The following is an 8,318-nucleotide window of genomic DNA, read 5'->3' as shown; positions in this document are numbered from 1 at the left end:
AGCCACTCCCGGGAAGTTATTATTCTTCTTATTATATATTATATTATCATAATATAACTATTATATTACCGTCATATATTATATAATAACATATTTGTTATTATTATATACCTTTCACATACAAAAGGTATAAGACACAGCACTAAATTTACAATACTTCTAAAACACCCCCTAAAAAGTAATGTTTTGAAAACATTTAATGTTTTTAAACTTTAAAAAGGCAATCAGTTTGTTATCTTGTCATCTATATATTTAATCAGCACTGATGTAGAATCTGAAAAAGATTGTGCCCTTTAAGTAGGTGCCACCCCCAGGGCCAATAGCATGGCAAGTGCCTAACAAAAATAACTCCTTGCATGAGGCAGACACGGCTCTGCAGGAAAACATAGGAGTTGGCACCTTGGTGAGCTGACCAAGCTCTGAACAGGAGCTGCCCCCTCAGCTGGTATTTTGTGCAAAGCATGACCTGTGCACCATATACAGCAGCGCTGCTCCTGAGAGGGGAAGGCAGTCCAGGAGTCTTATCCTGTATGGGTTCTGGTTCATTGCCACCAACGCTAGAAGCAGTTTCCTTGGAGCTTTGATTCACAGCCTCCTTTCCACTTTCCAAGGTATGGACTGGAAAGTTGGAGCTTTGAGAACACCATGACATTCATTTCCCAGAACTCCTGGAGCTTTTCATGTCTGAACCCAGACCCAGGTGATGTGAGAACTTGCAGGCAGCTCTAAGTCCTGGGAGCTAGGATCACAGAGAAATGCACAGACTTACACAACTTAATTTCTTTCATCCTGACTGACAGGATAAGGACAGAAGGAAGAGGAGAGAAATCTAAAGGAGCTTTACTGGCGCTGACATTCTAAGCTTTCCAGAGATAAGCAGCTAGTGGGGAGCAGGGGGTGGGGTAGGAGGCAGCACACGCAGTGGGGCTTGGGGGAGAGCTTGAGAGGGGCACCCAGAGTGAGGTGGGCGGGGGAGACTTATTCTACACAGAACAACCGATGTGAGGAGAAAAGATGTGGAATTCAGTCCTAAATTGCTTATTGGGAAAATTAATTAGTAAATGGTTAGTGGACAGTGGTTCCACTGAATGGAATATTAATTCTACCCAAGGTTATTTAGAGCCTAGTCATGGAGGGGAGAGGAAGAAGGTGGGAGGGGAGAAACAGAGACAGAGAGAGGAGAGACAGAGACAGAGGGAGAAGAGACAAGGAGAGAGACAGAGAGAAGGGATAGGAACGGAAGGGAGACAAGTCAGAAACCAAGGGCTTTGCCCAGCCTCCCACCCCCACCCCGGAACCTGTGTGCAGCTCAGGGGCTGGCACATTAAGAATGAAGGTGTGAGAGTGAGAAGAGGTGAGGTGGCAACATCAGTCTCTATGATGCTACTGAAACCAGACTGGAACATCTAAACTTCCCACCGACTTGTTGGCTGCCTTGTTTGGAGAACTTCCATATATGCTCTCTAGCATAACTCGTCCATCCTCGCCCTACTTCCTTCATTGTCCTTCTAGACTTTGCTCTTCCTTCCACTTCCCCTCCTGCAGACAGAACAAAGGAAAGCTTCTCCGGCTCCCTGCCTTGAAGACTGTCTCTGGTTTTCCTGTTTCCTCTCTTGTGAGAGTCTGTCAGGCACTTCCTCTGAGGTTTATCTGCAGTCTGACCTGTCGGTCTTTGAGATGGTCTCTCTCTTGGTCTCTCCCTGCAGCGACACCGCGAGGCCCCCCTCAGCAAGGTCTGAGGAGCAGCCGCTCACCTGGAGATCTTAGCTGCCGGGCTATTCTCTCCTGCGCTGTGGAGACAGAAGCTCCTATAGGAGGGAGAGGGTAGAAGGATGCTGCATGGATGAAGGCTGCTTGGATACTGGCAAGAATCGAAGCTTGGCTTCTTTTCACCCTTTAAAATGTGGATGGGCTCACGACGTCTTACCTGGTTGCTATGCTCAGGAATGACTCTCACCACTGGACAGCCCCGCCTTTTACCTGAACCCGTTCCAGATCCACCCAGAGCCCAGCTGCCGGCACAGGGATTCGGCATTCCGGGCATGGCATGTTTATTTCGAAACAGTCATGAGGCTTGATTTGATGTAGTGAAAGAAATTAGTGCTTGCTGAATACGGCTCAATTATTACTGCATTAATTCATACAGATTAGCAGCTGACATTGGCTGGGAGGCAAGAATTGGGACATTTCAGTAAGCTTGGCTGAAGAGAGCTGCCTCTCCACGGCTGCTGAACACCCCTCCCCAGCCCCGACGTGCAGATGATGACTCCGTGTTTGGAATGACTTTCACATCCGAGGTGCATGATGTCATTTTAATGTTAGCTGGAAATGGGCAAATTAAAACATAGTTGAGAGATGCCCCCCAAAATCAGTCATCAAACTGACACCCTAAGAGACCTGCTTTCTCCCAAGCCCATCATTAAATGACTCTTCAAAGTTGGAAGAAATTGTAACATGCTACCAAGGAGATGTAGCAAGACACCTTCTCGTGCACCATTTATGTTGGTATGTGAATCTGCACCTTGTGTAAGCAATTAGGTGTTGTCTCAGCTGCAGGTAACAATGGCAAACACATAAAGGATGATTTGCTTGCTGTTATGGATTGGGTTGTATACTCCTCCCCCAAATAATATGTTGAAGTCAGGACTCCTAATACCTCAGAATGTGGCTTTATTTGGAGATAGGGCCTTTATAGACATGATCAAATTAAAAGGAATCCTGGGAACTTCCCTGGAGGTCCAGTGGTTAAACCTTCACCTTCCAGTGCACGGGGTGCTGGTTCGATCCCTGGTCGGGGATCTGAGGTCCCACATGCCTCGTGGCCAAAAAGCCAAAACAATAAACAGGAGCAATATTTTTACAAATTCAATACTTTAAAAATGGTCCACATCAAAAAAAATCTTAAAAAAAAAACAAAGGGATCCCTCAGAATGGGCCCTTGTGTTAAGTCAGCATTCTCCAGGGAAACAGAACCAATAGGATACACACACACACACACACATAATATAGAGAGAGATTGATTACAGGAAATTGGCTTCTATGGCTATTTTGTTGTTGTTCAGTCACTAAGTCAAGTCCTGTCTGACTCTGCAACCCCGTAGACTGCAGCACACCAGGCTTCCCTGTTCTTCGCTATCTCCCAGAGTTTGCTCAAACTTATGTCCACTGAGTTGAAGATGCCATCCAACAATCTCATCCTCTGTTGCCTCCTTCTCCCCTGCCTTCAGTCTTTCCAAGCACCAGGGTCTTTTCCAATGAGTTGACTTTTCACATCAGGTGGCCAAAGTACTATAGCTTTAGTATCTGTCCTTCCAATGAATATTCAGGGTTGATTTCCTTTAGGATGGACTGGTTGGATCTCCTTGCAGTCCAAGAGACTCTCAAGAGTCTTTTCCAGCACCACAGTGTGGTGCATGGTTATGCAAGCTGGCAAGTCCTGTGATCAGCAAGACTGAGTCAGCAGGTTGAAGGCACTGGAGAGCAGATGGTTTAGTTCTCACCTGATCTGAGGACCTGGGAACTGGGAGAGCTGACAGGGTAACTCCATCCAATTGCTGGCAGGCTTGAGGCTCAGGAAGAGCTGAGTTAGGAAAAAAGTTGGTTAGGAAAAAAGTGAGCCCTAGATCAAAGAAGGCACAGGCAGGATCCTCTCTTACTCAGGGAAAGGTCAGCTGTTTGGGGTTCTGTGTTCATTCTTGCTGGTCTATCACCAGTTCCCAAACAAATTCAATTTCATGTTGTATTTACTACGTCACAGCCCTCCCACCATTCATTCATTCATGTATGCACAAAAGATTATTCTAAATACTTGGCATGCGTTGTCTTATTTAACCATTGGAGTTACGGGGGAAACCCAGGAAGACTTTGCTTTTATGTAACAGCAACCCCATTAAGTGAATTTTCCCCCAATTATAGACAAAAAAGCTGATGCTCAGAGCCTCAAGTGAGCAGACCTTTGCACTAATACTCCCCTCTTCCTGCAATCCTCTCCTCCTTCCTTGGCTCTTGGTTCAAATGTCCCCTCCTCCAAGAAGCCTCCCTTGACCATTCATTCTTAAAGAGCTAGTGCTCTCAGTCACTCTTGCACATCATTCTATTTTTTCACAGCCCCATCACTCTCTGAAATTATATTTTTAATTTATGTGTCTCAAGTTTATCGTCTGTCTTTCTCCATTAGAATGAGTAAGTTCTGTGAGGTTGAGAAAGGTCACTTCCTCTAAATTGGGCCAGTCTGAATCTTCCACTCTTAAAAGGATTCCTGGTGCATAGTAAGCCATCAATTAGTGTTCTTTGGATGAAATCATGGATATACCCAGAGTCACACAGCTGGTATGTCACAGAGTTGAGATTTAAACCTCAACATGCCTTTCTCTAAAATCTGGGATTTATGCCTTTTTTTAGACTTCACACTATCCATCTTGCTCTAAACTTTGTTATTTACTTTTCTGTCTCTGCTTCACGGTTTCTGAGAGCAATGTGACCACATCCTCTCATAGCTCCTATCAGGACACTGCCTTGCTCTCCAAACACTCTGCCCCTGTTTGCTGAGATGACTACATTTCCATGACAACATCAGAGGAGGAAGAAGGGCTCAGAGGCCCCGTGTGCTCTTCCTCCCCTTAGCATCACAGAACGAGAAGAAGTCCTCCTCAGCTCGCTTCAGGCCAGAAGTGTCATTCGCAGCCTTGGGAGAAGTCACAGCCCCGGTGCTGACACACATGGGTGTCACACGTGTAGGGGCAGAGGCTTCAGCCCAGGACCCATTTCAGAAGTAAGCACCGGCCAAGTTGCTTAGAAGATGCTAAGGAAACTTGCTTGGCCCCTGCTCTTAGGGGCAGGATTCTTCTTGGCCAATGAGAGCCTGGGTGATTCAGAGGGTAGCCAGCCATCCTCTTACTCCTGGAGTGGACACAGTGCAGCAAAAAGCCTTCCCACCTGAGCCTGCCTCAGCTTTTTCCATTTTCCCCTGAGCGGAAAAAAAAAAAAACAAAAACAACGATGGAACCTCAGAAAACTCCCCATTTGTGCCTGTGGAGAGAGTGCTATGAATGAAAGCTTTCTTTAGGGCTCACAAATCATTCACTCTGTGGTCATCAGAAAACCCAGAGGAGTAAAGAAGGCAGCCTCGGCTCCTGTGGCCACGCTGAAGCCAAGGGCCCTCCAGAGCAACACGGAGAGGATGTGTTCGCCTCTTCCGTGGGACCGGCCCCAGCCATGAAAGCTAAGCAGCCTCTGCTCCCCTACTCTTGCTGTTTTGCACAGGGATTTGGAAGCAGTACTCCACTTTCCTGGACTGACAGAGCAGGCAGCTGCCTGACGTGTGTAGCTTGACAGCAGCTAGACATGACTTCCTTCCTCAAAATAGCTCCCTATGCCTGAATTTCCCCCATTAACATAATACCCTTGAGTCTCACAGAACTGTCCTTTAAGAGAACTGCGACGACAATGCGAACTCCCCTAGAAGGCCAATTGTCCACTCGACAGGGGTCGGTAAACTTTTTCTGAAAATGACCAGATGGTAGATGTTTTAGGTTATGTGGACCACACAGTCTCTGCTGCAACTGCAATATTAGCCTCTGCAGAGGTAGACCCGTAGCAGCCCCAGATGGCATGTAAGTGAATGGGCATGGCTGTGTTCCAGGAAACTCTATTTACCAAGGCTGTGGCAGGCTGGACTGGGCCCATTGCCCATGATCTGTCAGCCTTGCGTGAAGCTGTAAGTCAGTGACCTTACCATCTCTCTATCCCCAGCGCCTCTCACATGAGGCATGCAGAATGGAGAGATGCTGAAATGCTGTTTGTTGAAGTAGCTACCAGCTAACGACAGTCCAAGGGAGGCTGTTTGATAGCCAGCATTTCCAGAGGGAGCCTTGATAGAGCAGGGAATATTCAGATGCTGAGAACTGAGGAGGGTAGGGCTCTAAAATCAAATTTGCCGACTTAGCAATTTTAACTAAACAGCTCTGTTGGTTATAGCCATAAATCTCCAGATCCCACACCCGGCTGAGAGCATCATGGCCTCCATCTAGGGACCAGCAGAAAGTAAAGATTGGAAGCAAAGGAATCAAATAAGAAACCCTGGACACAGTCACTCTTTCCAACTTCGGCATTTTTTGTATATCCCTGCCTCAGGAATGATGTTTGCTTTTGTCATTCCATACAATGAGCCAGAGTCCTGTTGTTCTGGCTCAGGTAAACCATAAAGCCCTTTGGAAACAGCTTAGCTCTTCTATAAGCCAGGACTGCAAGGCAACGTGCCACTGTCCTTCTTTCCTCCCTCTCTGCAGTTGCATCACTGTGACAATCACAGCATCCATGATCTGTCTATTGACCTCTTCCAAAATGGCGGAAGTGATGAAAGTGAAGGTGAGCAATGATTTCGGGAGATGACAATTGCCATCATCTTCACTTGGCTGCTTTTTGGACTACCATATTTGTTTGTAGAACACAGTGCACCAAAGCCCGAGTTGTATGTACTCACTGCAGTTCCAGACCTTCGGGGACCTTGTGTCTGTCAGGATGGGTAAGGTTCTGCTGCCATAACTTCAAAATTTCAGTTTCTTCACACAACCCAAGTTTATTCCTCATGTTACATGTCCGACATGGTTGTCAGGCAGGCTCTCATTAGTCGTTCAAGGACCCAGATACTCCTGGCTTCACCATCACATGTGTCTTCTTGATCATCTTATCAGGGGACAGGGCATGGCATATTATGCCCCAGATTCTAAAGCCTTTGCCCAGAAGTGTCATAATCTGCTCACATTTCATTGACTGAACAAGTCACACGATACATGGAACTTCTAAGAGGGGGGTTAAGTGCAATCCTACCATATGCCTGGAAGGATGACACAGTAGTGAGCTAGCCTAATACTAGAGGATCTGAATAAAGGATTGAGGCATCAGCTTGCATGAGGAATCAAATATCCTCAGGGAAAGACACTTAGCTAGAAGCTGAGTACTGATTCAGCTTCAGGAACAGGAGTTAATATGAATATTCCAGAGGTGCAGCACAGGAGAACAATGCTTATTAAGGAAAGGCAATTGCTGAAGGCCAAGTTGAAGTTGAAGCCTGAAGGACTGAAGCAGGTATCAAAGAGAACTGAGGCTCCACAGTGGGAGAATCGTCAAACTGCCTTCTTCCAGGAAGAAGCAGCCTTTAAAAAAATTAAAAAGTCTGAGATAAATGCAATGTGGATATCACTAGATTCAGTATAAAACCAAGGGTTAAGCACAGCAGTAGCTCTGAGAGTGAGCAAAACTACTGACATGGAAAAGAGTTGACATATTCCGATGCAGAAGGAAATGGAGTGATGAAGAAGATGCTGGTATGTCTGCCCCATCCTGGTTTCCAAGTAAAGCCCTCCAGGCACTACAGTAGCACTAGTGTCCAAGATAAAACAAAACGAACCCAGCCTTAGAGCAAGGCTAGTACAGTTGCGTAGGTTGAGCACTGCACATCTTGAGTTGCTGCCAGTCACACTGTGATTTATGTGAATGGAGTACCCAGGAGCTGACAGTGAGCAACGTGAAGAATCCTGAGTGATAGCCCTGTCTCCACACCCTATAAAAGGCAAGATTTAGACTCTCGCTCTTCACTTCCCACAGCTCCTGACCCCTTCAGTGTCACTTCCTGTTTCTGGCCTTGCCCTCACCCTGACTCTGACAGCAGAGCTAGTTGTTCTGGTTTCAATGGTCAGGGTTTACCAGTGCTTCCCTTACTTGTTTCCTAGGAGTGAGGTCACAAAGGGTGAATTCAAGGCCATGCAAAGTATGTCAGCCTAGAGAGAAGTAGAAGAAGCCCACTGTTTGCAAGCATGTGGACATCCCCAAATCAGGAGAGGCAGGGATGAGACTGGGATTCCCATGAGCACAGAACGCAGGGAATTAGGTTTTTTGTTCCTGTTACTGTCAGTCTCCTGGTTCACTGAGGCTGGTGTGGAAGAACACTTATAACAGAGGTATCTTCAGTGCCTACACGATGCTCAGTATAAAGAAGGTCCTCATTAAATGTGGGAAAAAAATCATGAATACATATATTTAAAGAAATCAAACTTCTTCTTTCCATAGTCATAAGAATGAAGAGAATTTGACCACAAAACACACTATTAATATGTGAAAAAGTCAACCAACTAAAGTGGAGGGAGAGGAGGTGGGGTTTTTTTTTTTCTGTAGGAAACCAAGGTACCATCTAGAACCGAATTGATGCTTGGGGACTGTGTCTTCCAGATAAACCCTCACTTGTGAATTGGTCCTTACAATTCTAGTCCTAAGATGTTCAGTGGTAGAGTGAGTTTCAGCTCTTTAAATGCTTGTAAAAA

The 8,318-nt window shown here is 46.1% G+C and overlaps 1 long non-coding RNA gene across 1 annotated transcript; it reads right to left on the bottom strand.

Moving 5' to 3' along the window:
• Positions 1–1,040: 1,040 nt before the first annotated feature.
• On the bottom strand, positions 1,041–7,661 carry LOC145519743 (uncharacterized). The gene is made up of 3 exons (XR_014063854.1): positions 7,504–7,661; positions 1,928–4,966; positions 1,041–1,808 (listed from the first exon to the last, which is right to left on the bottom strand). It is a non-coding gene; the product is annotated as an uncharacterized LOC145519743 (long non-coding RNA).
• Positions 7,662–8,318: the final 657 nt, after the last annotated feature.

The sequence above is a fragment of the Giraffa tippelskirchi genome, chromosome 1 (assembly GCF_054371585.1).
Source record: "Giraffa tippelskirchi isolate mGirTip1 chromosome 1, T2T-mGirTip1v1.2.pri, whole genome shotgun sequence".
In the NCBI taxonomy this organism is placed as follows: domain Eukaryota; kingdom Metazoa; phylum Chordata; class Mammalia; order Artiodactyla; family Giraffidae; genus Giraffa; species Giraffa tippelskirchi.
This window is presented reverse-complemented; position numbering and strand designations above follow the sequence as displayed.